The sequence below is a fragment of the Natrix helvetica genome (genome assembly GCF_964273705.1).
Source record: "Natrix helvetica genome assembly, chromosome: 9".
In the NCBI taxonomy this organism is placed as follows: domain Eukaryota; kingdom Metazoa; phylum Chordata; class Lepidosauria; order Squamata; family Natricidae; genus Natrix; species Natrix helvetica.
The window spans coordinates 10,784,504-10,799,863 of NC_138560.1; the positions used below are offsets into that span (position 1 = coordinate 10,784,504).

The 15,360-nt window shown below is 47.5% G+C and overlaps 1 protein-coding gene across 2 annotated transcripts in view; it reads right to left on the reverse strand.

Annotated features, from left to right (window-relative positions):
• The window catches only part of HIVEP3 (HIVEP zinc finger 3), a 187,383-nt gene that overhangs the window by 78,585 nt on the left and 93,438 nt on the right, over positions 1 to 15,360 (reverse strand). For both annotated transcript variants that reach the window (XM_081962307.1, XM_081962304.1), the window contains exon 2: positions 2,482 to 2,573. The gene's annotated coding sequence lies outside the window, so the exon portion shown is untranslated. The remainder of the gene's footprint in view (positions 1 to 2,481; positions 2,574 to 15,360) is intronic.

Consider the following 15,360-nt stretch of genomic DNA (forward strand, 5'->3'; position numbering starts at 1 on the left):
TTATGGCCATTTTTCACACGACTATTGATTAAAATTCAGATGCCTGGCAAGTGACTCATATTTATGGTGTTCTGAAGTCATAAGATCACCTTTTGCGAAATTCTGAGAAGCAAAGTCAATGGGAAAGCTAGATTCACTTAACAATTGTGGCAAGACAGGTGGTCAAATGGGGCAAAATTAACTTAACAACTCTCTCATTTAGCAAACAGATATTTTGGGCTCAGTTGTGATCCTACGTTGAGGACCACCTGCATTATTGTTTATTATCCTCAACAGCAGAGCTCATCTAACCTCTGTAAGACAGAAGCAGGATGAGCTAGAAGGCGGAATTAAGCATGTCATCAGTTTGGAGTCATTGTGTTGCCACAATAGAGCTAATTCCAGATCCCCCAAGAATTCCATTGACCTTTATCTAGCACCAATTTAGTTTTCATCATTAGATTATTGTACTAAAGTAGCAATAATAAACTCTTCTCTGGTTTGAACTCAACAAACACTTCAGATTATTTGTGTTTGACACCTCTGACCCAGGGGTGGGTTCCAGCTTCTGTTACTGTCGGTTCACTCAGAATGCGCGCATGTGTAGTAATAAAAAAAATTGCTTCTGTGCAGAAGCAAAAGCAAAAAATAACAATCGGTTCAAGGGGCGTGGCCAGCCGAGTTACTACCTTCTCAGCTGAACTGGTCCGAACCAGTAGGAACCCACCTCTGCTCTGACCAGAGGTGGTATTCAGCCAGTTCGGACTGGTTCGGGAGAACTGGTAGCTCCGACGATCAGTTGGCCTCGCCCACCCACCCCTGCCCTATCCTGTCCTTTATTTCCTGCTTTCTAGTTCATTTCAATCGCAAGACACAGCTGATTTCTCCCCCCTTGCTGTTCTACTTACCGTTCCTGACTTGGAAGGTAAGCAGCTGAGCTTCTAAATGCTCCATTTTCAGTGCTGCGCGCAAGCGTTTTAGGCACACAGTGTGCGCACAAAGCGCGCACTCACTGAACCGGTTGTTAAACCGGCAGCATCCCACTCATGCCTCTGACCAAACATCTAGGGTGGAAGTTTTCAGATTTGACATGACGATTAGGGGAATTCTGGGAACCGAAGCCCAGGTACCTTAAAGCTACCAAAGTTGAAGGAAACTAGTCAAAGGAAACAGGGTCTTCCTTCACAGGCAATGGTTTGTCCAATAGGGAAGAGAACTGAGTGCAATCCAGAAGCTACCGTTTTATTCCGACTCACTTCTCAGATGGCCACGTTTGCTGAATTGCCCTCTGACAAACAAGGGCAGGGCCAGCCAGTGAAAACACAGGCTGGTGGAAACCTTCCTGAAAGGAAATCATGTGTGTGTTTTAATGTGCCACCTGCTTATACATTTCACACTGGAGCTACAATGTGTGTGGGTACGTATGCAAGTATATAAATATATAAAACACAGGCTCCTCTAAGCTGTAGGAACACTACTGGGCTTGTTCTTAGAACCTCCCAAAATTACAACTCTATGGAGATCAGGCATATTTTAAGGCAGGATGCATTTTCCTCCCAAACCCAACTTTTTTTAAAAAAAAGAATTTTGAGTTAATAAATGGTGTATTCATCACAGGCTGATCTCTTCAATGAATGTTCTAATTTTTTTTTGCCTGAATTAATTCAGCAAGATATAGTCAGGATTTAGATGAGAATAGGATTTACCCAGTAGATAATTTCATCATCTCTTTGTATAGTAATTTTGTTAAACATTATAATTTAAAAGATTAAAAACTAACACATACTAAAAGATATAGAAAGTACAGGAAAGAAAAAATATACTAACAAAAGTGAAATATATAAAAAAGTGACTTCTCCTTTCATGACAACAACTATAATTTTAGTAAATTATCAGTTTCTCTTAAAATACAACTAATGATCTCTTAATCTATAAACAAATCCTTAAAGTCTCGTCATTCAATCCTGATCAGCAAAAGCCCATTAAGGGTTTCTGAAGATGATAACATATCTATTTTAACTTTGATCAAATAACCCATCTTTATATTCCTTCATTTTAATGATCTTGATCTTTAATCCCTTCAAATAATGTCCTAGAATTTTATTTCTTTTCATTTTTTTGTTCTTTCTTGAAAAATTCTTCAAAGCTTTAATGAGTCTCTTTTGTAAATCCAATACAGGAAAATTATCCAAGTCACTCTTTTGATTTATTTGCAAACCCGTTTTAATTAAGACATCAGCCAGTTTCATTGGTATATCCTACAAAGCATCTTAAAGAATTCAAAGCAAATGCATTTTCCCATAGAAGGATTATTTTAATTAATTCCAAACTCTAATTTCAAATCATGGGTTGGGGGGGGGTCCATATGCATCCTTTAATTTAGGATCTCATCTCTAAACAAAATCACTAGATTTATTTCCCATTGTACCTTAATTCCTTTTCCTTTCTCTTAAAGACAACCACAACCCATGGAAAGGAATATTTGATTAAGAGGCCTCTCACCTTTGAAAATCCACCTTCAGCTTCCTCTTCACTGATTTCCGCAATGCTCCTCCAAGTGATGAGCAAGAGGAAGTCGATCCAGAAACATGAGTCTGGTGGAGAAATGAGAAAGATAATTTGAATGGGGAAACAAAGCTTGCTTGTTTCCCTTGAGATGGTGGTGACGCTTGTAAGTAAAATACTTTCTTAAGAAGCAGAGTGTAGACAGTTAAAACCCACCCCTCCTCTCCTAGAAAAATGAAATATCCTGGGAAATAGTGAAGAGGCAGAATATTATATTTCCCTGGATAAGAAACGGAGAAACATGTTTTTAGGCAGGAAGCAGACTCACTCTTAATAACCCACACCTTTGTCAATGGGCCATTAAAAGGCCTTGAGCCAGTCTATTCTACATAACAAAGATCTCCCCCTTCCACTCCAGGGTGATGGGATTAAGGCATGATAGTATTAGCCCTTTACCCATCTGACCACAGGGCGCCTGGGAAGAAGCAACGCTCAACCAAACGTGGACTCCAAGCACAGCCTAGAGTTGCCCCTGATGGCCCCCATGGGAGTCTGACAACCAATCAGAATACAAGCTCAAGATCAAAGGCCAGAGAGGGCATAAAACCAGGGACTTTCAGCATCTCGGTCTCTTTTCTTCTTCACCCAACATCTTGAAGCATGATGGAGCTCAAGCCGCCCCGAGTCCCTTTTGGGAGAGGGGGCGGTCTAGAAATTTAAAATAAAGTAAAGTAAAGCCATGTGATCCTGTCCACCCTTAAACCATCTTTCCAAGCAGTCTCCATGTTTCCAGTGTCTTTTTCCCCACTTGGAACTGAACCCAGAAGGACATTTCTTCCAACCATTGTCAATTTATGTTCTGGAACCTTTCTCTAAAAGAGAAGAACCAATGACAGATAAAGGTGACACTAAATAGTATTGTTATTTTTAAAAAACCAGAGCTTAGCATTCAAATCCATGGTCTATGGAGATAGGGCGTTGGTACTTACCTGATACGCCTCTTCTCATAGTGGGGGGAGGAGTACCCAGGAGGGGTTGACCTTGTCCTCTCATTGATTGGGCTGAGTCAGATAAGCTCTTTGGGCCACGCCCTGGTCACCAGGTGGCTCTATTTTCAGCACACAGAACTATCTCTCACTTTTTACAACACTCCAAGCACTTATTTATACTGGCATACTGGCAAAGGGAAAGAATGTTCTACTCTAGTCCTTCCGAGCTCGGTGGCTGACCCTGGAAATTGCCATCTGCGGTTAATGGCGCACACGTTTCCCACGCATAATGCTCCAGAATGATTGGACCCCTCTGACTACTCCTGGCAACTACAGGTAGTCCTTGACTTACCACCTTTCATTTAATGTTATAGCAGCACTGAAAAAAGAGACTAGTTGTGAGCAATCTTTACCCTTAGGACTGTTGCAGCCTCCCCATCATGGGATCAAAATTCAGGTGCTTGGCAACCAGTTCATATTTAGGTTGGTAGCAGTAAGTGGGGAAGCTACCTGGCCATGGGCATGCTGCAATGGTCATAAGTATTTAAAAAAACTGTGATAAGCCCCTTTGTTCAGTGCCACTATAACTTCGAAGCCTTAGTAGGTGAATGGTTGTAAGTCAAGGATTACAAATAATCAAGTCAAAATCCAAAGTGATTTTAGTTAACCCAATGGCCCCCAATCTATTTAATCACCTTCCGTCACATAAAACAGTCATGTGGTGGCCACATAGCTTAAAGGTACTCTTAAACACCACAACGGTTCTGTCCTGCAAATTTAGGCACCCCAGTTTTAGGTTTTTTTAAAAATCAATATCGGGACCTTTAATTGGGCAAAAGGGGGAAGAAGCAGAGTAGGAAGATGGCGGTGTAACATCATGGCTCAATGACCTCAAGCTGTGAGGAGTCTAGACAGTTTGAATCGTTTTGAGAATCATTAATCACATCTAACTATTTTCCAAAAGTCTGCGTCAAAGTGGATTCTTTCCATTCTTTCTCTTTTTAAAAACATATACTGTTTTATTATGCTATATATCGTATGTCATATATCATATACTGTATCATATCATATTATTTCCCTGAACAATGGTGACTGGAACCCCTTTTTTAAAAAAAAATACATAAAACTTGGCTTTTCCTCCCCCATCTTTCAATCATAGCTTAAAACTCTTCAAAAATTGTGACAAGTGACACGTTTGTCAGATTGTTCTCAAAGAATATCTGGTTGCTGTGATCATTGCCTGTAACATTCAGTCTTTCAAGTTCTAGCTTCCCTAAGCAATAGAAGTAGTTGAGATTTAAAACTGAATAGCTTCAGGTGAAATCATAATTAATTAATTCCTTTTTTCCCTTCCTTTCCTTTCTCTTCCTCTCCTTTCTTTTTCTTCCACTCCTTCCTTCCTTTCCCTCCATTCCTTCCTTCCTTTTTCTCTTCACCCTTCCCTCTTTTTCTCTCGTTCCTTCCTTCCTCCCTTTTCTTCCTTTCTTTCTCTCCTTCCCTCCTTTCCCTCCATTCCTTCTATCCTTTTTCTCTTCATCCTTCCTTCCCTCCTTCCTTCCGATCTTCCTTTCTCTTTCTCACCTTCTTTCTTTCGTCCCACCCACCCACCATGAGTTTAGAGTCTGATCATTCTAACAGAAGCAAGAGGAAGGGGAAATTGCACATGTATAGACATGTACACCTATGCGCGTACGTACACACACAAAAACATTTTTCATTCATTACAGAATCCCTGCTGCATGGAAGACTGGTCATGCCAGGCATCCGAAGGCCAGATGGAGCCTTAGAAACTCCTCCATCGATGTGTCTCTCCCTCTCATCCCTCCTCCCCCACCTCCTTTTTTAGGATAACGAATCCCAGCAATTTCATTTATTTTAATATATATATTTCAGAGGAATCAAAAGCCGTGATTTGCTTGTTGGATAACAGCAGAACTTTTCTGCCTCTCAAACTGGAGTGCTTTTTTTTAGACGAGAGGGAGAGGGCACATTTAAAAGAAAAATAAAGCCCCTCTTATGGTCGTTATGGCAACGAAGGATTCTATATTTAAAATCAGGTTTTCACCAGCAAGGAGAATTGGCACCAGCGGAAAATCAACGCTGCCCCGATGAGCTTTTAGAGCCCCCCCCCCCCCCCGGAAATGGATGGCAAGGAGAAAACGATGACGTGGGGGAGGGCCTCTCCAAACTGACCTCAGGAGGTGGCGGGTTGTGGGGGGGTCAACATCCCGTGAAAGGAGAATCATTTTGCTTTCTTCAATATGCCTCCCTCCTTGCACCTCCACCCGTACCACAGCCCCCATCCAGGCTGCTAACAGAACATTACCTCAGCTGGGTAACACAAAAGCTACAATGCCTGCCCAAAAACAGATGGCAGGATGGAAAAAAAGCATGGCAGCTTTCTGTCTGACAGCTCAAAGGGGAGGGGGTGGAAGAGGCTGGGGAGGATGCAAGGCAGCTCCCCTGGCTGCAAGGCCAGTTCAGCCAAGGCCACTGGCGGGAACAGGTGGCCAAGGCGCTCGGTTCAGACGTCTGGGAGCCAAGTTGTCAATCTGTGGATTTTGACCGAAAGTTCCATTTGCTTAAGCATCCACAGAGGGGGTGAGGGGCGGGACCAGAACTGTTGCAGATCCCGCTGTGAGGACAGATGGATGAAAGAAATTCACCCAAGGCTGTAGAGGCAGATGAAGATGTAGTTCTTACATCGATGCCCTGCCTTTTCTCTACTGAACTCGAGGCTTTGTATTAAAAAAAACAAACAAACGGTGAGCCTCCGTTTTCAGCCTTCCAGAGGGCCGGGGGAGTCCGTTTTCGCCCTCCCCAAGCTTCAGGAAAGCCCGCGGAGCCTGTGGAGGGTGAAAAACAGGCCCAATGGTTCAGAAATGTTCAGAAATGATCCTTTTCCAGCTTCCGGAGGGCCTCCGGGGCGGGGGAGACTGTTTTTGCCCTCCCCAGCCTTCAGGAAAGCCTCTGGAGCCTGGGAAGGGTGAAAACTCCCTCCCTACCGCATGGGCGGTTCGTGTGTGCATGCACGGGACTCAGGTCACATGCACATGTGCAGGTGGGAGAGGCACATTAAATTGTGCATGTGGGCCACACAATTTTGCCATGCCTTTACAAAAAGATTAGCCATCACTGCCCTACATCACTTCAGACAAATGGCTCTCCAACATCTTCTTAAAAACTTCCAGTGTTGGAGCATTCACAACTTCTGGAGGCAAGTTGTTCCACTGATGAATTGTCCTAACTGTCAGGAAATTTCTCCTTAGTTCTAAGCTGCTTCTCTCCTTGATTAGTTTCCACCCATTGCTTCTTGTCCTGCCCTCAGGTGCTTTGGAGAATAGTTTGACTCCCTCTTCTTTGTGGCAACCCCTGAGATATTGGAAGACTGCTATCATGTCTCCCCTAGTCCTTATTTTCATTAAACTAGATATACCCAGTTCCTGCAACCGTTCTTCATATGTTTTAGCCTCCAGTCCCCTAGTCATCTTTGTTGCTCTTCTCTGCACTCTTTCTAGAGGATCATTAAAGAAAGGACTGCAAAAGGAGGGACAAAATTGATTGACAAGAATTAAAATATTTTTAAAAATCATTTTAAATACTTAAATTGAATTGTTGAATTGTCCTGCAGCAAGTTGAAGCCATATTAATGACACTTCAGCCATTGTGCAAGGAGATGAATCCCCAAAAGAGCATCATTTTATAATCTTCTGATAAAAATCTTATTTGGGATGAAGGAGGCAGAACAATAGAATCTTAGATTCTTAGAAAATGTATTTGTTGCAAATAATTCAACCTGCTCTTTTAAAGCTGGGGAAAGTATGGCTTTCGCTGGTTACAGTACACTTATTCAACTTCATGACCCATCAGGCTGACAAATATACATTTTATGATGCTTAATGAATAACAGGAAAAGGTCAGCAAATTGAGTTATTTTGGTCCAGGACTTTTTAAAGTGTCTATTTTTGTCTCCCTGTGAATCTCAAACTACCCTCTAATTTTTAAGACTCTGTTTTGTTGCAAAAAGTTGAGAACCGCTAAACAAGAACACATGCAGGAGTTTTGCTCCTGCTACTTATGTGAGAGTAAGGTAAAGGTTCCCCTCGCACATATGTGCTAGTCGTTCCTGACTCTAGGGGTCGGTGCTCATCTCCATTTCAAAGCCGAAGAGCCAGTGCTGTCCAAAGACGTCTCCTTGGTCATGTGGTTTCTTGGGTGAGAAGCAAAACGTCTTCAAGGAAAAACAAAGGAAGTCCAGTTGCCTTTTGGAAAAAAGACACCTTCGTGATCGTCTCATGTTACATTCCTGAGAAGGGGGTCAACTTAAATATCTCATTTTTGAATAAACCTAGAATCCAAGAAATATGGAAGCTCCGGCCTTGTTTTAACCTGACAGCTTTTCCATATTTTTGGGAAGAGCCCCTTAGCACCTAGAAATAAAGGTTTTTTCGCTTTCATTGAAAGAAAAGGGAGGAAATCATGAAGGGCGTGGGTGGAGTTGCAGCTGTCTTGAATTGAACGCAGAGAAGATTTGCTCTGGGTTCCAAATCGGCCTTGCCTCCTCCTCCTCCTCCTCCTCCTCCTCCTCCTCCTCCCTTCCCTCATTCTGCAATTAAAAGTGGGAGCACCATTATTGCTATTTATTATCCTACTGCTGATGTACTAAAGGGGTATTGAATTGGGGGGGGGGGAATTGCAGCTCTATGGTAAGCTGTTTTGAGTGACAGCTAAAGTTTAATAAATGTCATTCTCTGAGAGGGCTAGATTCAAACCGGAGCTTTAAATAGACTTGTCACAGAGACTCTTACATGTGTCAGAACTGAGATATCTATGCATTTCCTTCTCTTCCCCCCACCCACCCACACCCCTACTCAACATTTCAGTTCAGAAACGCTTACGAGACATTGGAAACTACTAGTAGTTGATGTGTTCTTAAAGTTAATTAGAATGTTCCGTCTGAATGTACTTACGATTGGAGTTCTAATACCATACATTTATTTCTCAACAGAATAGAGTAGAGTAGAGTAGAATAGAGTAGATAATAGAATAGAATAGAGAATAGAATAGAAAAGAAAAGAAAAAAGAATATAGAATAGAAAAGAAAAGAAAAAGAACGTTGGTCTTACCTGAACGTTTTTTTCTGGAGTAGTGGAGGGAGGGGTCACAGCAGGGTTAACACAGCCTGATTGGTCCATTTGACTGAGAGAAAACTTCTTAACCTTCGCCTTCTCCCGTTGGTTCCCAGTTTCCGCGATGTCACGGCCAACAACTGCAAGTCAAACACAAACAAGAACAAGCCCCCCCGGGGCCTCCCGATTCTACACCTCCCGGACCCTGTCTAACTAACTAACTAGGGCGGGAAATGTGACCCCTCCCTCCACTACTCCAGAAAAAAACGTTCAGGTAAGACCAACGTTCTTTTTCCAGTAGAGTGGAGGGAGGGGTCACAGCAGGGACATACCCACGCTACGTCCCCGGGCGGGCCGACTGGGTCCCAGGTGAAGAATCGGCCACCACCCTCTGAAGGACCCTCCGGCCAAAGGATGCCTCAGCCGAGGCATAAGTATCCAAACGATAGTGTCTAATAAAAGGTGTGGGGGAAGCCCAGGCCGCCGCCCTACAAATATCCTCGAAAGGTGCCCTGGTGGCCCAAGCCGCCGAAGTAGCCGCACTGCGGGTGGAGTGCGCAGTGATCCCCGATGGGGGAGTCTTCCCAGAAGCCCCGTAAGCCTCAACTATGGCCAACCTAATCCATCGTCCGATGGTGGAAGAAGACACCTTACATCCTAACGAGCCTGGACGAAAGGAAACAAATAACGCTTCCGTCCTCCTAATGCCCTCAGTTCGCTTTAGGTAAATGCGAACAGCCCGGCGAACGTCCAGCTTATGCCACACCAACTCCCGCTCTCTCGAGGGATTGGGACAAAAATTCGGGAGCACGACCTCCTGGGCCCTGTGAAACTGTGAATTCACCTTCGGAATGAACGAAGGATCCAAGCGAAGGACCACCCTGTCCTGGTGTATTACACACAGGTCACTGCGTGAAGAAAGGGCCCCCAACTCTGAAATGCGCCTGGCCGATGTAATGGCCACTAAAAACACCACCTTAAGGGTAAGCAGACGCATGTGTACCGTCCTAAGTGGTTCGAACGGGGAGCTCGTCAGAGCCTGGAGAACCAGGGTCAGATCCCAGGTTGGAAACCTATGAACCGGAGGCGGACGGATGTTAGCCGCCCCCTTCAGAAAACGCTTAATCAGTGGAGACCGGGAAAGGACGGGGGAACCCTCCCCCCCCAGAATGGTGGCCAAAGCCGCCACTTGACGCCGGAGCGTATTATGCGACAAGCCATCCTCCAACCCCTTCTGGAGGAACTCCAACACGTTTGGGACGGTAGCCCTAGAAGGATCCAACCCCAAAGGAATGCACCACTTCGCAAACGCTTTCCATGTGGCATTGTAAATTCTAACCGTGGACGGCCTCCTAGACGCCTCTAAGGTGGCTATGACTCCTGACGAAAGTCTCTGCCCCCTCAGGATCCTCCGTTCAAGAGCCAGGCGGTCAGATGGAGCCACTGAGGCCCTGGGTGATGTAAAGCCCCCTGACTCAGAACGACCTCCCCCGGGGGAATCCTCCAGGGGTCTGCTACCGACAGCTGGACCAGGTCCGCGAACCAGGGTCTCCTCGGCCAGTATGGTGCTAACAGAATAACGAGAGCCCTCTCTGTGACTATCTTCCCTATCGTACGGGGAACGAGGGGAAGGGGAGGAAAGGCATAAAGGAGACCCGGGGGCCATCGGCTCCTGAGAGCATCCGCTCCTTCCGCCGACGGAGACTGGAACCGGGTAAAGAACCGGGGCAGCTGAGCGTTGTCGGGGGAGGCGAACAGATCCACCCGAGGTGTGCCGAACCTGCTGCATATCTTCCGAAACAACTCCGGGCCCAGTTGCCACTCGCCATCGTCTAGGGTTGTGCGACTCAGCCAATCCGCCTGAAGATTGGACACTCCTGAGATGTGCTCCGCCACTATGGAGGCCAAGTGTCTCTCCGCCCACAAGCCCAACGACTGCGCCTCTCGCCAGAGAGAACGTGAGTGGGTGCCCCCCTGGCGATTGACATGGGCCTTCGTCGCCACATTGTCCGTAAGCAGGAGGACATGGCGCCCCCGCAGGTGATGACGAAAAGTCCTTAGGGCAAGCCGCGCGGCTTTTAGCTCCAGCCAATTGATGTTGTGGCGGAGATCCGAGGCAGACCAACGTCCCTGGGTCATGTCGGAGTCCATCACGGCCCCCCAGCCGAAGAGGCTGGCATCCGTCGTCACTGTGACTCTCTCGGGCTCCCAAAAACAAGCCCCCTGTTGCAGTGCTGGGGACAACCACCACCGAAACGAGAGTCTCACCTCCACCGGTAGAGGAACTGGACGCAAGGAGTTGCTCATCATCCTTCTCTGGACCGGGATCAAGGCCCACTGGAGAGGTCGCAGGTGGAGCCGGGCCCAGGGCACTATCCCTATGCAAGAGACCATCTTCCCCAGAAGTTGAGACAAGGTCAGGATGGAAACAGACCGACTTTTTTGTACAGAGGAGACCAGCTGGCGAAGGCTGGACAAGCGCTCTGGAGACAGACGGACCCTCCCTGACTCGGAGTCTATCACTGTCCCTAGGTGTAGAATCTGCCTGGATGGGGACAGGTGGCTCTTGGGAAAGTTCACTGAAAACCCCAACGCCTGAAGCCAACGGATCGTCAGCCGAAGATCCGACTTGGCCCTGGGGAGGGACCCTGCCTGAACGAGGACGTCGTCCAAGTAGCACTGAAGTCTCACCGGAATGGAACGCAGGTAAGCCGCCAGTGCTGCCAGGACCTTGGTGAACGTCCGCGGAGCTGAGGCCAGACCAAACGGGAGAGCCCGGTACTGGTAATGCCTGCCCCGGTGAGAGAACCTGAGATAACACCGGTGAGACTGAAGGATGGGGACGTGGAGGTAGGCCTCCGTCAAATCTACTGAGGCCATGTAATCCCCCTTCCGAATGCCCTGCAGAATGGATTTCAGGGACGCCATCTTGAACCGCCTGTATACTAGGTAGCGGTTTAGGCGTTTCAGGTTGAGGATTGCCCTCCAACCCCCCGAGGATTTTGGAACTACGAACAGATGGGAGTAGTAGCCCAGACCCCTCTCCGGCTCCGGAACGACCTCCACTGCCCTGATTTCTAGAAGATGGGCGACCGCGAGGTCCATGAGATGACGCCGCTTCGGGTCCCGAGCCGGGGGAAAAACTTTGAAAAAACTTGGGGGTTTGGAGAGGAATTCTAACCTTAGGCCGTGGCGAACGGTCGCCCTGACCCAACCGTCTGACGTGATCCGATCCCACTCGTCCGCATACAGTGCCAGGCGGCCTCCGATGGGATGACTCGGGTTCGAGTCATTTCCCTCTGCGGAAGGGGCGGCCGCCCCCCCCACGAAAGGGCCGCTTGGACTGCGGCTGATATCTAGAACGGTCCTGAAAACTCTGTCTATGAAATGACCTGTCCTGCCTGTATGGTTGGTATCGCTGGTCCTGATCCCTGTCATAAGACTTGAACTGGGGCCTGCGATAGGGATGACTACGGGACTCCGCCTTCTTGGTGGATGTGGGCATAACTTTCTTTTTATCTTTGTTTTCCACCAAAATCGGGTCTAAGGAAGCCCCGAACAAATTTGGACCCTCAAAAGGGGCAGCTACTAGGTCCCACTTGGCTTTATAATCCATCTGCCAGTTCCTGAGCCACAAAAGTCTACGAGAGGCCACAGAGGTGGCCAAAGCACTTGAACCAAATCTAACTGCGTCTAGGGTCGCATCAGCCGAATACTGACACGCTGCCATTATTTTAGCCAAATCCTGGTGTGCGCGCTCCTCCTGGATCGGAATGCGCTCCTGGAGCCGGCGGAGCCACATGACCGTAGTACGGTTAAAGTACGAGGCAGCAGCCGCTGCCCGCACCGCCCATGCTGAGGCTTTAAAATTTTTACGTAAAGTGAGCTCCGCCCTCTTGTCCTCTGCCTTAAGTTTGTCAGCCGCGTCCCCCGAAACTACTGGAGAGGAGGAGACTAAAGCTGCTATGGGCTGATCTATAACTGGAAGCTGAATAGCCTGCACAAAAGACTTTTCCATGTTGTAGGCGCGACGGTCGTTGCTGCCAGGTGGGGAAAAGTTAGAAGGACGGGCCCATTGGCTAGTAGCTACCTCTAAGAAAAGAGGAGGGGCAGGAATCTCCTCCTTATTGGTGGCCGTCGCTGAGAACATGACCATGTCCGGATCCGTGGGCGGTGGGACCGTGGGGTCCCCCGTGCCCACCTTTGTGGTCCTCCTAGCCTTCTTAAGCAATGGTTTGAACATGGCCTGGAGGAAAAGATTGGAAGAGCGAGGCGGCTCAGGAGCCGCATCCTCCTCCTCAGAGAACCCCCAATCGTCCCTCCGTGCCTCCCCCCTAGAGGAGACCTCACTCATGAGGGAAGGCGAAGAAGCCCTAGATCTGGACCTACTAAAGGGAGTAACTCGACTGTGGTGGTAAGGTCTGTCCCTTTGGGAAATGCCCCTAGAAATGGCTGCAGAAATAAGCCTTTTGAGATTCTCAGGGAGGTTTTCGAGATCCTCCTCATCTTCTTCTGAATCATAGTCTGGTGCCACATAGGCCCTGCTGGATCTCCTACCCCTAACTGGACCTGCAGAGGTACCTTCCAATGGATCCCCCCTATCTTCTTCCCTAATCCCCGGGAAAGCAGAAAGAGAGCGAGGCGCCCCCCGCTCCTGACTCCTAACAGATCTGCATGGGGAAGCAGAGGAAGAGGAAGAGGAAGGGCTGAACCCCCTAGCCACCGGTGGGGGAGGGCATGAAGCTGCCACGTGTGGGGATCTGGATCTGGGCCTAGGATCCCTGGCCTGTCTCTTCTCAGCCCTTTCAATGACCTTCTCGATGGCCCTGGATCGCCTGAGCTCATCCCTTTGCAGAGCTCTCGAAGGCCTGTCCTCAGCTGAAGGCCTAGAAACCCGAGGCCTAACTGGGGGAGTGGGCTCAACCTGATCTTCGCCTGCCTGAGCTGGCGCGGCCTGCTGGGACTCAGTTCTATCTGCCATCCCCACTCACGTGCTCCAGAACGAGGTTTTTTGGTAGGAATTGCCCTTCAGCTGGTGAGAATCGCCTGCTCCGGGCCTCCGGTAAAGTTGCAAACAGCACAGCCACGTTTTTTACAGCCTCTCCGTGTTGCAAGCCCCAAACACGTGACTCAAAATGGCCGCCGGCTTCTTTTGGGCGGTGCTTTCAAAAGCGCGCCTAAAAATGGCCGCTCACCTCGCCCTTATTGCCAATGCCTGCAACTGCAAGCTCGCTTTCCCAAAACACTCTCTAAATCACCGCTGAGCTCCTAAGCCCCTAGGAGCCTTCCAAACCAAGAAAAACGATTCCGCGCTGCTGCCGTGGGCTGTAACCGGCCCGGGAAGCTAGCGGTTCAAATTAGAAGCCGAAAAGCCGCTTTCGCGCCGAAAAGCCCCAGCGCGCTGCGAGCCTCACCGGAAAGTTTTAAGAAGACAAATTAAAGCACGTAGGATCGCCCGGCACACCCGAGACCCCAGGCACCAGTCCGGAGCGATCCCTTAAGAGAGGGGGAGGAAGCGCCCCCCCCCCACTGACTATCTCAGCCTCCTGAGGGCAGTCGAACAACAGCCCTGCAAGGCGGACCATTAGAAAAAAAAAAAATTTTTTTTAAATAAAAAACTCCAAATTCAAGGTGCCAACAACACTAACACTGACTAATAAAACCCACTAAAACTCTACTACTAGGAACCAAACCTGTGTCTTGGACCTTGACTGAGAGGAAACTGGGAACCAACGGGAGAAGGCGAAGGTTAAGAAGTTTTCTCTCAGTCAAATGGACCAATCAGGCTGTGTTAACCCTGCTGTGACCCCTCCCTCCACTCTACTGGAAAACAGAACAGAACAGAATAGTTGGAAAGGACCTTGGAGGTCTTCTAGTCCAGTCCCCTGCTTAGGCTGGAAACCCTACACACTTCAGACAAATGGTTATCCAATCTCTTCTTAAAAACTTCCAGTGTTGGAGGATTCACAACTTCTGGAGGCAAGTTGTTCCACTGATTAATTGTTCTCACTGTCAGGAAATTTATCCTCAGTTCTAAGGTGCTTCTCTCCTTGATTAGTTTCCATCCATTGCTTCTTGTCCTGCCTTCAGGTGCAGAATAGCTTGACTCCCTCTTCTTTGTGGAATATGTTAAACCAATATATTTATTTAACTTTAAATTTGTTTTTATCTCACCCGTATTATTTGTATAAGTACCTCAAGGCTGCAATCATACCTAATGGTCCTTCCTCCTCCCATTTGCCCCACAATGGCAACCCTGTGAGGTGTGCTGGGCTGAGAGAAACTGACTGGCCCCAAATCACCCGTGGCCAAGGTAGGACTAGAACTCACAGTCTCTTGGTGATTGGTCCAAAGTCACCCAGATGGCTTTCATGTCTAAGGTGGGATTAGAACTCAAGGTATCCTGGATTCTAGGCCAGCACCTTCACCAGCACCCCGAACATGTTCCCTCCTTTTATGATCTGATCAAATGAAAACCACTTGGCAAGCTAATCGTTTCTAACAAGCAACTATCTGCAGAAACACATATTAAAAAGAACATGAGGAGAGCATAGCATATTTATTAAAAATACTCAGGCTACAAATCTTCTTAAATAATGGGGTTATATTTAAGCACTTAAAGGGGTGGGGAATATGTGAGTGTCTAGTGATTGCTGAACTATAATTTCCAACAGACTTTGCCAGCATGGAGAATGATGAGACATATTGGGAATTGTACTTGGGTAGAATACTGGGTTACATGTTGTCAAGCATTTGCC